Raw genomic sequence first — 22,015 nt, 5'->3', positions numbered from 1 at the left:
TCTCTTATCAGAGGAAATGAGACAAGGAGGGAGAGGTAAATGCATCTTCCACAACTCTTTGTTTCTCTATGTACACTGTCTAGCAAAGGGACAGGATCATGCTGGTGTAACACAGAGGAACCCAGTTGTGGTTCCACCCTGAGCTTTGAGAAACAAGCCCCTCCATTCATGATGAGCAGAATGTCCCCCAAGACCTTGTTTGGGTTTTTTGAGAGCTCACAGATGGACGTCTGCTTTGAGACATTCCTATGGTCACAAGGACTCAAGAAGGCTCTTTTTCTCACAGCCTGGTCTTAAGATTTCTGCAGTCCTTTGAGAATCTCCCATGCCATTATCAGATCACTACATATTGCTGCAGTGCAGTCCACACATAGACACATCATGATCACCAGGACCAAAACCCAAGGGAGAATAAAGCAGCTCCATTGCTTTGCACCATTTTCTTGCCGAGTGCATCTGGCACTCATTTCATTCTTTTTTTCACCTGACTCCTCTGCCATGAGTCACCAGCTACTTACCTGAAGAAAGAACTGCCAGAAGGATTTATGCCAGACAATGATTTAGCTCAGTAAGTTGAGATTCTTCTTTTTGTAGTGACAACGTTAAAGTGGAATGCTGGGAAACATTAACAAATGTGATAAAACTGTTCATTAACCCATCTGCTACATGGGGGACCTAGGGAGCTTTGTTTGGGAAGTGCATCTACCTTCCTGAAGATACCTGTTCTTCAGGTAAACCACAGTTTGACACAGGGACTATGGGGAGAAAAAGTGTTGGGCTCTTCTGCCTTCTAAGATAATGAAAGTGCCAAAATCTCACAGGATATCAAGACGTAACCCAGCAGTTTCTTCTTTTTCCTGCTGCCCCACCACCTTCCCCTACCAAACCATACCCTTAGCAAACTGTTTTCTTCCACTATAGGTCTTTACAAACTGATGGGTATTTTCTTTCCTCTGCATTTCCAGCCTCTTATGGGGAATTAAGCTATGCATAGTGCATGAAAGTAGGACCACAGGCTGGGCCTCTGCAAGATGCTTCATCAGAAGTGGGTGGATGCGGCGAGAAGTTTGGTAGACCCTTGTACTTTTCATGCTGTTCTTAGGTCTTAGTGCTTATAAATGTCAGCTCTGCAGTACCTCACACAGGTTTACAAGTTGTCCCAGTGCTGTCTCTGCAATTACACAACAACACGTTCTTTGCAAGCCAGAAATAAAATTAATAAATAAAAGGATTGTTTACCATATCCTGTGCTTTCCATTCAGGTAGTACTGCGCTGAAATGGGAGTGAAGGAGGCAGAAGAAAAGAACTCGCATCAGATATATCAGACATGCAGGGCTGCTGGCTACAAAAAAAGCTGATGTGGCAATGCCTTTTTTAAAAAATTCCATGTGCTAGATTCCTAGAAAAGTGATCCTAGGCTGTAGCAGTGAGAAAGTTAAAGGTGGCACAGGTAGGATAGGATGCCTGGACCCGATCTTGCGATTCTCAGCTGAATTCTGCTTCAAAACATCAACACACAGGGAGCCGAGGAATCTAGCCCCATTAAAAATTACTACAAATTACCTGGTATGAAATGCTTACATTATGAAAACAGGGATGATTTTGCATCTGTTAATGAGGATAATGACTAATATATTCAGGCAGCAGACGTGACAGCTGTCTGTATGTTTTTAGGGGCGTATATTTTTAGATGCCATTTACCTACGAATGTATTAACTACTACATTCACCCAAAGGACTCCGAGCCCCCAAAGCTTAAGAATGCAGGTTGAATTTCTCTCTGAATCTGCATCACTCCATTGCATCACTCTGCCTCGTTATTTGGAAGCGTTCACGGATCTGCCACTCAGATCCTCGGCTAAGTGATAAGGTAAAGGGAAATGGCTAATGCCAGCGTGAAACAAAACACAATTGAAGTAACATACAGAAACTCTGCTTAAATACTACTTCACTGCCTGCTGCTCCATTTTAACTAGTTTAATCGCCTGCTGACCAAGCAGGGCTTATAACTGTTAAGGAATATGTGTTTGTGCTTTTTGCCCATTTTTCAAAACCAAAGATTTGCAAGACGAACTCCAATTTTAAGACAAAAGTCACCCCATTAAATCTTAACAGATGTTTCTCAAGTTTAGAAGATTAAGAAAGATTTCAGCATCAAAAATCAAAGAAAATATTCTATGACCTTAAAAAAGGATAAATCGCAAAGCTCTAAACAAACCAAAAGTCCACTTTGACAGCTGCATCTGACTGAATTGATGAGGTGCTATTGATGTTTGGATTAAACTATGCCTCTGTGATCAAGTACTCAAACATGGGATAAAAGAGGAATATATTCTTTAATCCCACCAACTAATTTTGTGTAGGCAGCAGTTGCAGAAAGCAGTGGTTACAGAACAAACGTTGGAAGTGGCTTCACTTTTGCTTATTGACAAAGCTATTTTTATTTCATTAATTCACCAAGTATACTATCAGCGTTTAAACTAACACGGGGAAATCTATATCGGGCACAGTATTCTCCACAAACAAATCACTGCAAATTTCAAAGTCATTAAAGGTAGAATCAATAGGATATGATTCCGAAGGGCTAGGAAGATGCGGTGCTAAAATGTAATAGAAAAATTAGATATTGATTTCTTTATATAATCTTGATAAAAAAAGTAAACAACACTGGATATTTCAGTTCTGTTTTTATAGCCTCTCTTTTCCAAAAAGGGAAAGGGCTAAGAGACAGCTATGTCACTTGTTAATTACTGTCTTCACTCTGTAACTCTAGAAACTTGCCACCTCCATGAGAAGACTGCATACCATGTGCTTTCCAAAACTCCTAGCAAGGGCTCCAGACACTCCATTACCAAGAATTCAGATGGGAGAATCTTGAAAACAAAACTGATCTCCTGGAAGCCTGCATCCTTATCTAACTATATTTGAGAACAAGCTTAGTGATGAATGAGAATCAGACTTGTAATGCCAAATCAGTGGCTTTGCACCCACTACTGCATGCAGGTACACCTGGAGTTCAGACTCAATCATGAGAAGGATGCTGTAGGGGAGACACTCTTAGCTGCCTGCAGGAAGTCCGCATCATTTGGTGGAGAATAAAATCCAGTGTGGAAATAAACAAAGTCTCATGAATGAAGAACCCACAGAAGGCAGGTACAGCGAGAGGTAAAGATCACCTGTAGAACCACAGAATCACCAAGGTTGGAAAAGACCTCATAGATCATCCAGTCCAACCATCCACCTACCAGCTATATTTCCCACTAAACCACATCCCTCAGTACAACAACTAAGTGTGGAACAACTACGTGTGAAAGTCCTGGAACACCTCTAGGGCTGGAACAGCTCAAGGGCTGATGGCCTCACCACCTCCCAGGCAATCCATTCCAGCAACTGACCAAGAAGATTTGGATTACAACTAAAGCTTCTCCACTTTGCATAAAAAACCACATCAGAGCATTGTTTCACATAAGGAACTCAAAACCCGTGGTGCTAAATTTACTTACTGGAGAAAATCATTTTAGGGGAATAACTCCCATCAGTAAATATTTACTGGAAGTATTTTTTCATTGAAATAAAGGGGAAAGAAAGTATTGTGAAGAGCTGAAAGGATGCTGTAAAGATAAGCAGACATTCCCAAACTGAGGAGGAGAGGAGAGGATGTGCTTCCACTGAAATTAGTGGCAAAATGGTTTCAAAAAAGCTGGGAGTTCAGCTCCAATTCTTTACTCCTCTACCTCTTTTTGTTACTCCCATTCCTCTCCGCAGCTTCTCTCCCTGTACAGACAGGAACAGATTTGCATTCACTGTTATTTTAATGCGCAAACCTGAGAAGAGGAAGAAGAATGCTTTATAATTCTGAGAACTATTTCTGAGAAGAGCCAAGCACTCCCAAATTGTTCTGAACTAAACCATACATTTTTCAGGATTAAGCCCAAAATAACCAAAAGCAGCTGCCTTGCATTCAAAAGGGGCAACAAAAGCGACATATGATATCACAAAAATAAAAGAGTGAAAAGAATGGGTGCTCTCTTCACCTAACTTAAAAACCTAAAAAGTACATTTTCATCTTCAGGATAGTCTAAGCTCTGTATCACTTCTTCAGGTAGAGTTACATAAACATATTCAGGAGAAGAATGGATGTAAAAGGAGCTTCACACTAGTATTTGTTTGATCTGTTTCTACACTCACTTGTTCTTGAAGGATACAAAACCACACAGTAATATGACTGCAAAGCATCAGATCAGAAATTGTATGTGGTAATAACATGCCTGTGCATTAATGGTGTATCGTGTTTCTCCTTTGTAGATAGTACATGTAGTATTGACAGAAAGCTTCAGTCTACTGCTGTTCTATATTTTTGTATTTATTTCTATTATTTTTAGCTGGATCAAATCTTTGATTTTTTTTTTTTTTTTTTCAGATTGGTTCAAACTCCAAAGTATATCTGCTTATGCTTTCAGAATCACAGATATGAAACCAAGCAACAGCACTGGTTATGATTTATATAGTTGGTCTGCGGCTGTTATGCAAAGATGGATTTTACCATTACAATGATACTTATGTAATTCTGATGGTTTTCCTTGTGTTGCTAGGGAATTCTGTAAACAAACCAAATAAAACCACAGCGTACTTCAATAGCGGTGACAAAATTTTTGTAGCCACAATGCTGAGAATATGGTCTAATTATTCTATAAACACACTTTGATTTGTTTACTTCAGTGTCAAATTAACTTCAAATATGTAACAACAGTCACTGATTTGATATGGTATACAATACTGCCAGTGACTGCTTTCATTGTAGTGTGTGTAAATCTATCTCTTTTTAAAATCAGTTCATTTCTGAAAGCGTCTCTGCCATACATTGTGAATACTAAACAGGGAAACACATGTGCAACTTATTTAAAAGAGAATTATTTCCAACGAATTTTGCTATGATCCAGCATATTTCTGCTCTGCTTTATTTTTCCTTTTTGCACAGTAGAAGGAATACTTTTTAGGAAGATTAATAACTCATGACTTAGAGAAACAAATTATAATCTCACTGGAAAAAAAACCGAGCCAAACTAACCTCATCTCCATCCATGCAGTTGCCCTGAATCAGTAGATTGTGCTACTTAAAAGAAAGACAGAACTTCGACCACTTTAACCAACATAGACAACTGGGACGAAATCAAACTTCTGAGCAGTTGGAAAGAGCACAGATCCTGGAGAGATGCACAGAAGAAACAAATGATTACGCTGTGTTTTTCATTTCCTACCATGCTGAACTGAACTGAGAGCTAGGGAAAATATCAGTGGCTTACAAAAAGATTCTAGTGTGGGGCTTTGTTCTTTTCAGGGATTTTCATGGGAGGTGAATGGCGCTTGCTGCTTGCCATGATCATCAGTGGTGGTAAGTAACAGACTTAGTAATGGCAGGCATTGCTCTGCACAAATGACTTTGAAATTTCTTGTGATATGCACACCACAGCTTGGAAAACCCCTGGCTTGTGCCATAAAGCACTTTTCACAAAGAAGGATCTCCAAATGATTTACAAGCTGCACACACTAGGTACAAGTCAGAAGGCCATCTGCTGAAACAAGGCCAGCCCAGGACAGAATGAGACCGCCAAATGGCGTCTGTAAAACAGAATAAGAGAAAGCAGCAGAAAAAGAAATAATGTTAGTCCCACTCCCTGCCAGCACCAGCTGTTTCTGCCCATTTGCTCTCATCGTGATGGGAAATGTGACATTATCCAGCAGATGAATTTCCTTAGCAAGGAGCTAACATCTCATGTCAGGAGAATCCACTGTTTCACAAAGTAGAGCAAATGAGGCAAGAATGAGCACCTGGGATCTGAGCAGAACTCACAAGAGCTCCCCTAGGAGCACCAAACTGCAAACAAACAAGTCCCAGGAACAAGAACGGGTTAAAAATCTTAGTAATGGGAGACGTCACTCCTGTCCAGGTGATCTCAGGACTGGATTAGCAATTTTCTCCCCATATTATTGAACTTTGTGTTTTCATAAGGCAACAAACCACACTTGATTTTTGTCAGAAGACCAACCACCCCTTTTGTCCTTCCCCCATGGAGAGAGTGATTGCATCCCAAGATACTCATGCAAACTTCAAAAACATTTCTCTTGCCAGAGCTCAAATAGCAAAACACTGCAGAAAGTCAATGGAAGTCTTGGGGATCCTACAGGCGTATCACCCACCTCATCACTGGGGATCCTCAGAACAAACAAAGCAGACACTTTTTTGACAATATTTAGGTATGGAAGGAACAGCCTGCTGTGAGTAATTCAGGAAAACAGTTATTCACGTGGTACAGCTGGTGACAGCACTGGACCAGAATCCTTTATGGGTCTGCCATGAAAATGATAATAAATAAATGAATTCTGGGGTAAAATGATCATAGGGGCAAAGCTACATACAGTTGTGTTGTATTTCCTCTGTAACATGAAGAACAGCTCTGCAACAAATACTCTCTATCTACCTTTATCTACCTTTATCCAATACTGATGCAAAAATAATTTGAGGAACGGTAATAGAAAAAGGCCGAGGATTTGCCACTGCAGAGGGTCATCCTCCCCAATACATACAGATGGCAAGACTTCTCAGGTTGTCCTTTGGTCTCTACATAAACATTTGCTGTGTTGTCTCACTTCTGTTCTGCTACAGGATACCTAAAAATCCTCAACTTCACAGAGCTTCCTGTAACCAGGCACTCTGAAGGGGACTTGGTCCCAGGATGCTAGCATGCATTGGTTTGGCTCTACAGCAAACTCTAGTGTTCCCAGCAGTGCAGCTCAAATGGCACCAAACAAGGGAGCTGCCTTTTAAAAGACAGGATCCCGCCCTTTAAAAGACTACAAGCTCCAAGAAGAAAATACTGGATTTACTGCCATTAAGCTGAAATAATCTTAGGGACTCGATGAGAGCTCGGAGTTCCTATACTTGTAAGGTAGAAATTGCGGAAATTAACAATGAAGTTCTGGAAATTAGAGGTTACAAATTATTACAAAGCCTCTATTTAAGGGATAATGTTCTTGGCAGAGAAGTATACAAGGCAATAAATTGCCTTAATAGGTGATTACATTCCCAAAGCAAAAACTGCAGTGAAGGCTGAATAAGTAACCACAAACACCATTATACAACAAAGAAAGGATGAAAGTCATGAGAATGGTGCTTTCTAAAAATATTTCATACTCACACATAACCTTCCTCCATTTTTAGTGCATCTAAGAATCACCTTTCTTAATATTTCCATATTTACCCGAGCAGTACAGGCTAGGATCTAAAGGAATTTGATTCAGAGCTGATCCTTGGATAGCTGATCCACATGAAACCCATCTGTAAGGACATGCAGATGGTCTGTAGAGCAAGTGCATGGGTAAGGAAAAGCGTCAAGCTTCTCAGAAAGTTCCAACGTAGTTCTGCACTTTCACAGGCAGAAGAGAACAGTAAGAGATCAAGAGGAAAGGGCCATCCCCACAGAAAGCTGTTGTCCAGCCTTCTGGAGGCATTTGTACAGATAACATCTACATCCAGGACAGGGCCCCAAGACATCCCACTGGATGACTGGAGTGTAGAGAGCAGAAAAACACTCCTCCTTCCCACTAATCCATGGTGAATTTCTTTTTAAAATAAAAAATAACTCTTCCAGCACACAGCCTGAATGGTTAGTTGAAGGAAAGCATACTAAGAAATACAGCAAGGGCTGTATCTTCATTTTCCTCCACTTTATGCATTGCAGCTTGGGGCTTTGATGACTCCAAGTATTCCAAGTCTGTTAACATGGATTCTCTTTTCTTCCTTATTATGCATGGCTGAAAAATTGTAACTGTTTCACCAGCTATGAGCCTCATTGCCATTATTCCTGCCTCTGTCACGTCTGTATAAGCTTGCTGTATGCGTATGGAGCACGCATCAACCCCAGGCTACACTTAAACCCACTTGGAAATGGGAGCAGAATGCAACATGCTATTGTTACAGACAAGCTCTCAAGAAAATGATTCTCCTGCTACAGTTTGCACTGGCTGCTAGTTAGTTTTCGGGAGAAGGAGGTATCATGATTTTGCCCTGTAAAACAAGGCTTCGCTTCCTAAGCTTGCTGATCTATCTAGCTATTATTCAGTTTTTAGGAAAGGAGGGCAGGATGGAGCATCTGGAAAGACCAGTTTCAGCTCAGGAATTCTAAGCTGTCTGGGTAACTTCTACAAGCAAGAGAGGAAGACCAATTCCTCTGATGAACTGGTGAGAATTCTCATTTGCTGGAGTAGAAGCCTGGAACAAAGATCCACCACTGTTTCCAGAGTTCAGGTTCCCTACGCTGGTATTACGCTTTGTGAACACATTTACCACTCTCAAACAGCGGCAGGGCTGTGGACACAAAGGTTGCCTGGATCTATTAGCCTTCCCCTAGCTCATTTAAGCTGAGACCACTGAGGCTGTGAGCATGTTCTGAAGTCTCCCTCTTCTGGTGTAGTTGTATGGATACAGATAGTGAAGGGCAGAGGTGCTGGGATTTGCTGCTTCTTACCTCAAGCTGGGCTGGCTAAGGGAGACCTGTCAGACTAGTTACAAAGAGACTTGTGATAATGAGTCCATTCAAATACCTAATTTTTCATCTTTTAATCTAATTGGTGTGTTTCTCTTAGCAGACTGGAAGACTTCACTGGATACAAGACAACACGGTAACTGCTGCACAAAAGCAAGCTCCGTGGCTAGCTTAGGCTTTGTAACTCCTAGCTGTAGCTCCAAAACCTTACACATCTAACAGGCAAAGCCATGGCTCCAAAAGGTAAATTGAAACTTTACCATCTGTTCCTCTGGGAACCTTTCATTCTTTGACTGCTCTGGTTATCAAAGGACCAACATTAATCGATTAAATTCTCCCTGCCTTGCACAGGAAATCCCAATACAAGGCAGCTGTCCGGGATGGATGAGAGCTAGTTAGCAGTTGGAACTGAAGTTCTGGAGATCAGCATTTATTTCCTCATCTGCACAAATTTCCTGTGCAGTCTTGGGCTGGTTACTTGATCGCTCTGTGATCTGGGCCCATGCCTGTTACAGTCAGGTTAGCACTGTTACATTCTTCCAATATGCTTCATGTGAGATTGGGAACATGCTTCCTGGGTTGGGAAGGCAGGGCTCAGCAGGTTTTTCATGACAGCACAAATCCTATCATGTCTGCAGTGAGTGCTCTCTTCCTGAGCTGACTGTACCACCTGGGGACATTCTCATTACCCAATGTCTCATCCATCTGTCTGAAGTGCAACCCATGCCTATGTATTTACAGGCCAAAAGGCTCATCATGTAAAGTCTCCTCAGATCTGCATTCAGCAAAGCTGCTTAGCTTTAGGATAGTTCATTTGGCTTCCACCAACTACTACAGCCTACTCGAGCCTTTCTTTCCCATTCCACTGTGAGCTTGAAACAACTGTATTCACCTCCTCCTTTTCTCTTTCCCTCAACATCCAGTATCTCATACCTTCTGCCAGACTCACCTTGCATCCAAACCCCATCCTCAGCACATGCACATGTGCGTTCAGCCTCCCTGCTCAACAGCTATCTCAGTTCAGCCATGCTTCAAACCCAAAACTACTTTGTCAAGGCAGGCTTTCAGCCTAACTGGTCTGTGCCATCCAAGGAGTTCCTGGTTAGAAACAGCCATGAAAGTCTCCTGGACAGGGAAGAAAAACAGGAACTGGAAACTGCCTCATTCCTTAAGGTATTTTCTGTGTCCCCTCAGGTGGTGTCATCACCCTGCTGACAGTGACCCCCTCACGTGCTTTCAGAGAAGTTTGATTCCTTCTCAGCTATCATTTGCAAAGCTGGTAATCAATCACTGTTTGACACTGGTTAACAATCATTTGATCATAGGTTAACAATCTCAGTTTAAAGCACCCCATCTGGTTTTACCTTTAACGGATTAGGGACGACGCATGTGATCCCTTTTGCAGGTGGAGTTACAATGCTGGGAAAAAAACATCTGGATTGTTTTCAGCTCTCACAGCTGCTTGCAAAGCCTTGGACATGACAGCAACAGTATTATGCGAGCAGGGCTCCCACTGTAAGGGCTGGTGTTGGTCCCTTTGCAATAAGCAACCATTTTTATGTATGAATGTGTTTCCAGGCCTTAGCACCCAGATCAGATGGGCCTCCATTACCTTAGAACTGAAAAGCAGCAAAGCCCAATTTAGAGCAGACCTGTTTGAAGGAAGACCTGCACAACTACCTGAAAGTAATATAAGGCTCTCAGACTTTTTTTTTTTTTTTCTTTTTACTTCTTTTTGAGTGCTTTTACATTTTGCCTACTTACCACAACAGCCTACAAAAAAAAGAATATGCTCTGGTGAATAAGCCTAATGGAAGATATTTTGCTTTGTCTTTTTAATATCAAACACAAGAACAACCCTAAGTTTTTTCCAAAGCCTTTTTTTTTTTTTTTTCCCCCCCTCAGTGGAGTCTTCTTTCTGTACCTTCTCACACTTCTGTATGTGCAAGACAAATACCAGCTGCGTTGCCAGCTCTGCTGTCAGCATTAGCCACAAGAACAAAAGTCTGGGGATTTCTAGCACATGCATTTGGTGCGTCAGACACTTCATGGAGTGCTGCAAACCCCCAGGGATGGCTCTTGATTTGTGTATACTGGCTATAAGCAAACACATTTCTTCTGGATTCCTCCATGCTCATGGGAGCCTTGTGCCACTCACTTCTCCATGTGAGCTGAGCAAACTGGCTTTCATGCATCAGCTGCGCTGGTTTCCATCTCTGATGAAAGTCAGCCCAAAGAAATATAGACAAGTAGATTGCAGTTTCTTTCTTTTTTCTTTCCCTCCTTTCTTTCTCTCTCTCCCTCTTTTTTTTTTTTTTTTTCTTCCTAAGACCAGATACATTTGGGGCACTGCACAAGCAGAACTGGGAAGTGGAAGCCTCTGTTTAAAGTGTTGACACTTTGGCCTGGTAATGAAGTTTCCCTGTCTCCATCCTCACTTTGTTCTTACCTCTTCCAGTCAGTGTGCATCATTGCTACCAGTGCACCGAATTGTAACACATGGTCCAAATCAGCTGGCACCAGAAAAAAAGAAAAAAAAGTTACACAGAGAAAAAAGCATAGAAAATACCCACAATGTTTTGGGAAGATCACTGCAAATGATTGCCTTGAGACTCAGAGAGGAAAAGAGCTCACTGCCACAACTAGCAGGTAAGGATTTCTATTTCTGCACCTTCAGTAGAGCAATTTGTAGTTGACAGGATCCAACAAGCAACCCACTAGAAATAAAATTACCTCCACAGATGAGCTTCAAACCCAAGGGATCATCAAGGCACAGGATGGGAGAAAGTGTGTAGGGGAAGCGGATCAGTGCGAAGCTCTCTGCTCAATGAAGTGCAGTCAGATGTAATAAATATCATCAGCAACTGTGCACGGGCAAAGCATGCTGCCAAGGTAAAACAGGGATTAATGTGTGTTCTTAATGCAGCATGTTCTTATTTTCTGTAAGAGCATTGCAGACTGCTGTTCCAATGCTGACATATCCTGAGCACACAGCAGTGCTGCCAGATCTTTTCCCATGCATCCCATGCACTAATTTCCATTGGTGCAAAATGAGATCTGGTACAAAACTGAGGTACTGATCTCCCTCAAGCAGAGAAATTCACCTTAGCTTTCTTTTTTTCCCCTCTTCAGACTCTAGATTTTTCAGTAGATCCAATTTACTGAAGTGTGTGGCATATAGCACATTTCCTCTGAGCTGCCAAGTCTTCTGACAGACTTTCTTGCCAACACATACGTGAAAGACTGAAGTCTCAGCTTAAGAAATAGAACTCAGAATCTGAGCAAATTACTCACTGAACTTCCGTGCAAACTAAAAGAGCCAGAAGCCAGACTGAAATATAGAAAAAGTCAGCGGGTTCTGCCACTGTCTGGAAAGGAAGATGATATACTGGCCCATAAGGTGACAGAAAACTCCTCCTAGATTTATAATTTTGCAAGGTGGGAGGGAAGCAGAAGCCTGTTCCACTATTGCATGGCAGGAAACACCTTTCTACATGCATGTTCAGTTCAACAGCTAATAACTAAAACACCACATAGAATGTTGGAAGTCAAATAACTTCAAGCTACCTCAGAGAGTTGAGAGAATAGAATGCAAAGAAAAGAGGTGAGTATGAATTCCAGATTGCTAAGCTGTAGGGGAATCCATCTTTCTCTCATGCTCTCCCTTTCTGGCAGGGCATCACAAATGGACTCTTTCTTTCAGAACAGAGAGTATTGAAGAGAAAATGACTGTTGGTATTTCCTCCTTCAGAAGCCTGAAGGGAATTATAATCTGGAGTTATCACAGATGAAAATGAAGGAGGTAAGTGGGCATAAGCAAAACAGGGGGTAAGGAGTGTGGAGAACCTTTTCATCCTTCAGTTACAAGGAAGAAGAAACACGACTTTAACGTCCTCCATGGCGACAGTGACATAGACACCATCAAGACAGACACAGAAATGTTGACTAAAAGGCAGCCCAGAGGTGCCCTACCTCTTTTTCAATAGTTTCTTAGCAGACAGCAGATGCATACGAGAGGACTTGGCTCAGCTGCCTGCAGTAGAAACGATAATAGCTTCGCAACACAGTAAAACACACACAAAGCTAAAATAAGCTTGGAGACAGAAACCAAATTTTGGGCCAGTAAATAAGAGGGCCCCTACACCTTCCAGGAATAAGGGAGCATTAGGCTCAGCCAGGAGGTTGGGAACACCACCAGTGAGCCCATGCTAGAAGCAGGCTGTTTTGCTGCTGACATTCTCTCAGTTGTGAACGTACCTGCCGATCCCGCAAACGCATTGATAAAAGCAGACCGAGACAATTTAATAAGCTCGCTCCTGCTGCCAATTCCTTTTCCTTCTTTAAAAGAAATAACCCAGCCCTCTGGTTCCAGTCTGCTAACCATCTGGCATACAGCCCAAGTGGGGCTCAGCTCTCTCCAGCCCCGAAAGGCAAGAGGTGAAATCCAGTCTTCGCTTAATACCAACAGTGTAAAGCCAATTTAAAAGTCTTTAAAAATCCATCTTTGATCGAAGGGAAGATGTTGTTTAATTGAAAAGTCTCCTTTCCTGGGACAGCTGGATTTTCCTCAAGCTGCAGCCACTTCAAAAGGATTCCCAGTAATGTCAGAGCTTCTTAGGTTTAAACTGTCAGCATCGGAAGGGCTGCTATGGGCTTTCGTCTCCTGAAGATTCCTGAAGACTTCTGGTGTATAAAGATCCATCTTAAATAATATAATGCCTTAAAAATACAGCAACAAGAGAAAATGCTAAGAAAAAATTCCTTCCAAATATGAAGCAATAATAGAAAGTTTAACTGAAGACGGATTTCTCTACAGTACATGTTTAATAATTACACTTTTATTTCTTGTTCCTTAATCTGCACAACATGTAAGCAGTAATGAGGCATTCATCGTTGTATACATAATAAAAATGTGTTCTGGAATTTCTGCTTTACTTCATATGCGTGGCATTTAAATGCAGATGGAAAATGCACTTAGGCAGGCATTATTATTCCATAAAGTGTGCCCTGTCATGTCTCATCACGCTTGACTAAAACTTTGTTACCCTGGTATAGCTGGCACAAAAAAACAGGGATTTGCCAATATCTGGATGGAGACATAACATCCTCCTCCTCCAGGGAGAGAAGACAGCAGCTTAACAAAACTGATGTCCTCTCCAAACCCCACAGAGCTTTGTTAAAATTTCAGAGCCGCCCTCTGCATCTTAACTCTCGTGACCCAAATGAGTGAAGATTTGTCATTTCTGTAAATGTGGCAACAGGTAAATGGCTTTTAAAATAATTCCTCCCATCTGACAACGCTGAGGTCTGTTCAGAGTTGAAGTAGCTGAACGGAGACTTACGTATGTTATGAAACCTGTGGGCTACACAGGTAGTAGGCTGAAAGGATTGAGACCATTTCTCTGTTGGGCTGGGAAGGGCTGTGCTCTAGAGCGTGCAAAACAGCAGGCAGGATGGACCTCCCTGCTGTCTCAGGAACCTGTTGGAGTGATGCAGACCACATTCAGCTGATCTGAATTCTAACGCACCTCCATGTCTTGCCTTTCCTGCACATTGGATCATGAGCTGTGTGACGCATAAACATTGCAGCTTTCCTTCCCTGGACATATATCTTTAGAGGGGAACCTCATCCTCAGGCTTCTTTGTGCTCAAATTCCTCACTTGCACAGTGAGAACCTCAGGACTTCAAAGAGTACAAGTGGAGGCAAACAGAGCTGCTCAGAGAACTGCGGGAATGGAAGTCATAAAGTGTGATGCTGCAAAGCACGTGCCAGGAAAGCCTCCAAAAGCATAAGCACATACTTAATAGTTGAGCTTCAGGTTCCCCATGTGTGAGGACCTGTAAGGAATTTGCTATTAGATCACTTGGTGTTAGTCACAGTTAGACCAGCAGCTAGCGTGGCTTCTTTTCTAAATGCTCATGTTTTCTATCCATAAATTTGGGGGAAAAGGAAAAAGGGGCTAGATTAGACAATTAAAAGCTTAATTCGTTACCAATTACTTATATCACTCTTGTACCCCTAACAAGTCAAAGCTATCCCCGGTGTAGTTCTACTAAAGTTTCCAGAGTTGCAACAGGGACAACTTTGGCTCAGTGTGTTTAAATATTCTTTTTGTGTTCAATACTCAGAGCTGTATTTATATCTAAAGCAATGCGTCTCTTATTACAAACATAAGTCTCTGTAATGGCATACGCCCTGAATGCATAGGACATTCCACCCATAAAAAATAACCAAGGTCTGATCCAGCCTCCATTGAAATCATCTACAAAATTCCCATAATTTCTGCTGGCAACAGAATCAGGCCCCAACTTTTCTGCCCTTAGAGGGGAGAGTTGCATTACAAGTTAGTGGTAATATCCCCATACTGATGAGTCACTCACTTTGCAGTACATAACATTTTATGAAATAGAGAATCACTTTCCCTTAGCAATTACAATTTTGAGACAGGATCTCAGACACCAGCAAGCTTCTTTGTTTCACAGCCTCTCTTGTGTGGCACTACAGCCATTCTGAACGCGCCTGCCTGATTATTTGCTAGGGTAAAAAAGTTGTGAATTGTGTTCACTGTGGTTAGAAGAGATGCCAGCTGGATATTAAAATATGGGTTAAGGCTCCATTGAGAGAGGGGTTTCCTTAAACTTCTCACTCTATTTCTTCAGCTCCTTGGCTAGGAGCCTGTCAGTAAGTACAAGAATATCCACCTCTGAAGCACGTTACCCCCTACTGGAAGGAGTCCCCTTCACCCCTTTGCAGCATTCAGTACGATGACAGAAGCTTATAACATGTGTAAATAATACGAGCAAGAGCAACTACCACAGAAACCTGTGAAAACCTTTTTGTTACTTTAACGCTAATAGAAATGCAGACATTCTTTCTAGAATTTAGACACTTGGCAAACCAATACCAAAATCCTTATATCTCTCAATCGAAACAGCTAAGATCTAATGTGAGCTCCTCCACTCATGGAAGTATTGCAGCGAATGAAATCTGCTCCATCAAAGGTGAAATTATGTGCTGGTGTGTATTGTTCAGCTTAGGTGGGTGAAATAGGAAGATTGAATAATTTGGAGGTGAAACCTCCACGCTAAAAACAAAAAGAAAAAAAGACGTACAAATGGACCGAGCATCAAACGGCATCTGATAGACTGAGGCAAGGGTTGGGGGACGGCCGTGCTCTTTTCAACTCAGGAAACGGTTTACGGGACTCAAGGAAAGCATTGCCTTGGCCACTTGCTCTCTCTAGTGGCCACGATGCAGAATGACTTCAGTTCTCAGCAGCGTGCGCATTCCAAATGTTTCTAAAAGAGCACTTTCAGCAAAGAAACAGACTACGAGATATAAAGGGAGATCATCCAATACTTGATCTGTCACTCAAAGCTTTGTCATGCCGCCATCGCACTGGGCAGACAAGACGGGAGCATCTCCAACAAACTTCTTCAAGCATCTAATCAAACTCCTTTCCTCAATTCCTGGCATGGTGAAAGTATTTTGAGGCACACAGCGTGCAGAATTACTTCAGAGAGGAAAGCATACGATTCAAGCAATGAAAATCCCAGACTGGTTAGCTTTAAAGCAGCGCATTTAACATGGAATGGGAGCTGATCTAAGTCCAAGAGAAGCAAAAATGATGCTCCTAGAAATGATGTTATTACAGACTCTGCAAAAATAATTTATTTTTTTTTTTCAAAATTACTCCAACCCAACAGAGTTTCGTAGTTAAGTTCTATGGACTAAGGTATCAGCTTCCTTTTCCACTGTAGCTTCTGCCATTATGATGCTCTAATCACCCAGCAGAACTGGAAATCCTTTTTTAACAGGAAAGGCTGTGGATCTTTGAGTTACTTTTTACTAGAACTGGAAAAGTAAATGGTTTAAAGGTAAAGAAGAAATAAAAGCTCTTGGTAAGAGCTTAAAACAAGTGGAAAATAGGAGTAAAATAAACAAGGGCTTTATTTCTTAACAGCAGTGGAAAAGGCAGTGCCAAGGTTTTTCATCTGACTAGAACACTTCCATTCTGGGTAATTTTTTTTAATCCAGACATTGAGGTTGCAAGGCACTACCTCAGTCTAATCTTTAATGACATTTATAACTCTATAATGGTATTCTGCAAAAAATTACTTCAGGCTTAACCTTTTATTATTATTATTATGCAACAGACAACACAGTGATGTCATAATGCAAAGTTAGTAAATCATAATCTGTCATTGGGCTTTAAATAAGTGTTTTTCCTCCAGACAATAGGTATGATGAATATAAGCACAAATGAACCACGAATCTCTTCAATTATCCTTATTTAGATTCACTTTCATATGAATTTTCGTTTGATTCTAACCACAAACTCTTTACCACCAATCAAAGGCTGGCCTGTCTTGCAGCAACATGTCTGCTTAATGCAACGAAGAAACACCCACAGTCATGCAAGATCTTGCTTCAGTGTTCCAAGGTTTGTTCCTAGCAGGGCAGTCTGGTGTTGGAGGCTGTGTTCTGGAGTTTGCAATATTGTTTCTCATTCTCTAGCATCAGATTGCTACTATTAACTACTGCAATTACACAGTAACCACATTAAAAGCCGTATAAACAATCTGTTACCTTTGACACTAAGTGCAGGTGGCCTGTGATGAGTAAGTACATGGTTTTCCTAGCACTAGAACCTTAGCTCTTCTGGCATTCACCCTCGTCCTCTTGCCTTGAAGGCACTGAAATGAGCTGGCATTATCAAAACACTTGGACTGAAGCCCAAGGCCTGAGAGATTCCAGATCTGGCATTTCAGTTCGAGCAAGTCTTCAGAGGAACAACGTGGGCTATAATTGTACTAATAAAGATGCATAGCTTCAGCTGTCTATAGCATCATGTGGCAAGTAGGTCCAGGTTCCAACAAAAATCTTGCACTCTGGCTCATGTTTGCCTACGAGTTGTGAACCACACACCTGGAGTAGGATTCCCATGCTGCTCATGACACCCTGAATCCCTCCTTCTGAACATCGTGGTCCAAGCTGAGGCCATGACCATATCCTAATTCTCTAAGAGGCTCCAAGAGACTCCTGTCACCTCCTCTGCTGGGAAGCACTGATTTAAAGCCCCACACCAAGCCCTAGAATCATAGGGTACAAAAACTGCACCACGAATCCTTTATGCTGCTTCTCCCTCACCTGCTTGCCTCGCACTACCATAGCGGGTTTTACCCTTCTGTTCTCCTGACCTTCGTGGCACACAGTCAGCTTCAGCCCACTTGCCAAGGTGATCTTTTTCAACCGTGGGCCCTCCTGCTCCTCTCACCCAGCACTCTCCTATTGTAAGCCAGCAGAACAGGCAGAAGGCAAGGAGATAATCAGGCAGCCGATGTGGTCTGAATACAAGTCTCGTTATCTCTTTATGCATTCTCTCCTCAAATTGTATGACCTGCATTTCAGGCACCCTTGGGCTTGGGATTTACATTTTTAATATTGGGGGCTTGTGACGCTGTCCTCTTGTTGGTTAATTGGTATCTGAGAGCAAGTGTTTTCCCTTCCACTGAAATAAATCTCCCCTAAAGCTGCAATTGCTCATTCTTTTGTTCCACCCTCATTTGAAATGGGTTCTGCAAAGCCTCCATACCACACTAAATAATCTTCAACTCTCACTTTTTAAAATCTGTTGGTTTATGCCTTAATGGCTTTGATGGGCTTTGCTATTCAGTCTTGTTACTTAAACCACTTTCCTCATATTCCTAAACTCTGTGTTTTCATTCATCCCTACCACAGTCGACTCTTTGAAGCTGAAAGGATTTATTTATTATCCAGAATACTTTTCCCCCCTGATTTTGGAAACATACCTTTTTAAATGACAGTGTGACACAGTTCAGGGTATTTTCTTGGTCTAGAATACAGAGAATGAAACAAACACAATTTTTGTTCTGATTTGCTGAAAAAAATCCATCCATGCCTTGCAGGGAATCATTTTTCTAGCGGATCTGTGTCAGCACCAAACAATAGAAATGTTGCACTCATTGGGAGTTTAATGTGATCTGAAATAACATTCTGTTTGAATTCAGTTGTTAGTGGCGTTAATAAAACCTAATCAGCAGCAACGGTGAATTTCTGGAAGATTACTGAGTATGAACTGTAATTCTCCATCTTCAATATGCACTGCAATTTTAAATTAAACTAATTTGGACACACATAGGAAATGTCAGTCTGGGTAACGCTGTGCAAACAGACTGAAGTATCACAGAGGGGAATCAGGAACAAATAAAATCGTCTGTGCGACTTCGTTCTTAAATCAATGTTGACAATTTCTCTGCTCCTACAATGATAATGTAACTTTCAGTTCTTTCTTCATGTGCTGTCCTTACCGTGCAGCTAAGGAAATGTTGGAAAGCATAATCGTCATTTTGTAAGTCACGTATTTTAATTTTGCTCTCCAGTATTTGAAAATATCTAAAAAGAAGGGCAGAATTTCCAAAGCCCATCTATCAGTCAGAGGCAGTTCCCTTTTTCCAACCTGCAAACACATTCTTTGAAAACTGGAAAGAAGTCCACATATTTGGAACACTGTCAGTCATTTCCATGCCAGACAGATGAAGTGCCCAGATTCCTCTGTTCTCTAGGGGGAAAAAGGCAACCAAGATAAGGAGCCAGAAGTGTTTTGTTTTATCTTATATTTCTATGCTACTTCCAAAAAGAGAGATGGCATTCTTGTCTCTTTGCACGATTTACGTTCAGCAAGGATGAGAAGAAACACTGCTCTGCAAAATGCACCAGAGGCTAGATCTCATTCACTGCCACAGGGCCCCATGCTTTCAGAAGGACAGTAAGTGGTCCTCCAAAAAGGCATGCAGTTGGGCAGTGATGCCAAGCAATATGCATTAAGACTAAGGTCTGCTAAAGCACAGAAAAACACAGCTTGCACACCACAGAGGTTTCCCAATTTTTGTGTGATGAGTGTCTTGGCCTCAGACACTTCCAAGACACTGCTGAAGTAATTGCCTATGCATGAATACAGAATCTAAGAGAGTATTTTATCTCTCCTGAATTAGCTTAGCATTCAAAACCAGAACGTAGCTGTATTTAAAGTATGTTACTAGTTCAGGGACTAAGTACTTGTACATGCATATTTACCACAGGTCAGATACCAGGATTATATATATTATTCCCAAGACTGGTTGGCACTCATTGCCCTGATCTAATTATCCTAGATGTAGTGCTATTTTGCAAATGAACAAGAGTAATCCCTATGCATCCTTAGCACAGACGCTTCTATGAAAGAATGTCAGCATCAACAGAACTGCTTTCATATAAACTCTTCTGATCAGGGGACCAAACCTCAGCCACTGCCCACCCTTCCACCTCTGCTGGAAGAGTGGATAGGTCAAGTGGTAACTACTCTCAGTTACTCTCTGGTCCAAACAAGTCCAGATACATAAAACACCAGCAGGTTCTAATTAAAATGGCCAAAGATGAAGGGGAGAGGCTTGTTAACAATTGCTTGACTGAACAGTAACTGAATAGGCTATTTAACTTACAGGGGCTTGTTTGGACTATGCCAGTTCAGGCAGCAGATAGGAAGGGGGAAAAAGGGGAACTAGACACCTGTCACTGTGCCTGAAGTCATTAACTTCACAGAAATCTAGAAGGAGAGAAATCTTCAGCCAGTGTCACTACCTTGGTAAGGAATATCTGGGACAACATCTTGCTTAATTGAGAGTAGCAGTGACTTTACCTGGATTCTCTGCAGGTAACACTCGCTGCCCCACAACCCCTGCAGCCATCACCCTGCAGTGTGTAGAGGCCAAGAATACATAACTGATTCCTGTTCTGTGCTACTTCAGTTGTTGGCTCCATTTCCCTTGCACGCCCATTCTGCTCTGGCTGTACCAGCCCAGAATTTGATTTAGCCTGAGCTAAAACAAAATGAGTCTGAACCACCTCAGAGAGACAAGTGTTCTCTTCCCCTTAACTCACTGATTAGTGCTTTTTAGCTGTTTCTGCTCCTCTTTAAAACTTACAATTCAAGAAGTGGAGGAAAATAACTCCTCTCATTAGCAGTAACGGTCATATGAAAAAAATACTTACCTAACTAATTATGGGCATTGTATTCACAGCCCATTTGCTCTTGATCACCACTTCCTTTTAGTGGCTCCTTGTACTAGTTTCATCTTGCCTTATGAGTAGGGCAGCAGCAGTGTAAGGAGTCCACTACCTCCTACTGCTCAGCTACTTCTTTTTTTGCATAACATAAGTGAGTTTTCTCATCTCATTCCCAGAGGATGGTGGGGGATAATACTTAAAGACCAGTGATGACAAGTCCTGTGTAATATTACTTTTCACAGACGTTGCATATCCTAGCACTGGCAAGCCAGCAGTATTTTTCCATGGAGTTTCTTTGTCCCAAAGAAAAAAAAAAAAAGAAAAGCTAATTCTTGCAGTCACTTAAACCAATACAGATTCCCTGGTCATCTGAAGGAGGTGGGACAAGATACCTTTCTGCTTAAAACATCAACTTAAAATAAGAGATGAACTCAGCATCCAAAACCAGGGGGGGAAATAAGGCTATTCCAAAATGCTTTCTCTTCAACTCATTTGCAGACCTGATTAGAGCTGAATTTCTGCAGAGCATCATAATGACATTCAGTAGACCACTTGCAAAGTATGTATTTCCTTCAAGTGTCCAGAACAAACTACGTGGACCTGGAGCCAAGACAGATGTTTACTTGAAAGCCAAGCTTCCACACTTGCTTCTATTTGCCAGTTAAACGTACAAAGCAAACAATGGGGAAGGGGAAGAATGTGTGTGTAGGGGGGGAGGGGTCGTGGAGGTGGCTCACAGTGTTGTTATGCCAGAAAATGTCCAAAATGAGCCAGAGATAGCAGCCAGTAGAACTACTTACACCACATTATAATATGGAGAGCGTTGCCTGCCTTCTGATCCTGAGAGTAATTTGTCATTATGTTGAAGTTGCATTGCGTTTGTTTCCTTTAAGGGAGCCAGAATTTTCATACACCAACCGCTATACTTGAGTAAATATGTTAGGCTGCATATCAAGGCATTTCAAGAAAAGGCCAAGATCTGTGCCTTGAAAAGCTGACAATTTCTCTGTCTGTACAGAAACCTGAAGGACACAACGTCACATGGAACAGCCTGTCCCAGCAAGAGGCTGAGCTACTAATATTCTCTGGTATTGGATAAAAGTAACAAATGCTCCTGCTCTGGAAGAACTGTTAGGTGCAGATCTCAGTCAACTCAAGCTAATTAACCTTAAGGAGAAGCCAGCTCAGCATCACAGCCAGAGCTGGCCTGAAACATAGTTGGTCTCTCCACTTCTTTTAGCTCATAATCTACAAACCCTGATTCCAGACCCCAATGATGCACGGGTTGTCTCTCTACGCTGGGATATACACTTCTTGTTCTCCAGCAAGCAACGTGCACCTAAGACCAACTCTGAGCTCTGCACTCCAGTACAGCTCTGCAGTACAAACATTTACACTCATTGA

Source organism: Tympanuchus pallidicinctus, unplaced genomic scaffold (assembly GCF_026119805.1).
Source record: "Tympanuchus pallidicinctus isolate F22 unplaced genomic scaffold, pur_lepc_1.0 scaffold1, whole genome shotgun sequence".
NCBI classification, from domain to species: Eukaryota; Metazoa; Chordata; class Aves; order Galliformes; family Phasianidae; genus Tympanuchus; species Tympanuchus pallidicinctus.
The sequence above is the reverse complement of the archived record's forward strand: the minus strand, read 5'-3'. Positions refer to the sequence as shown.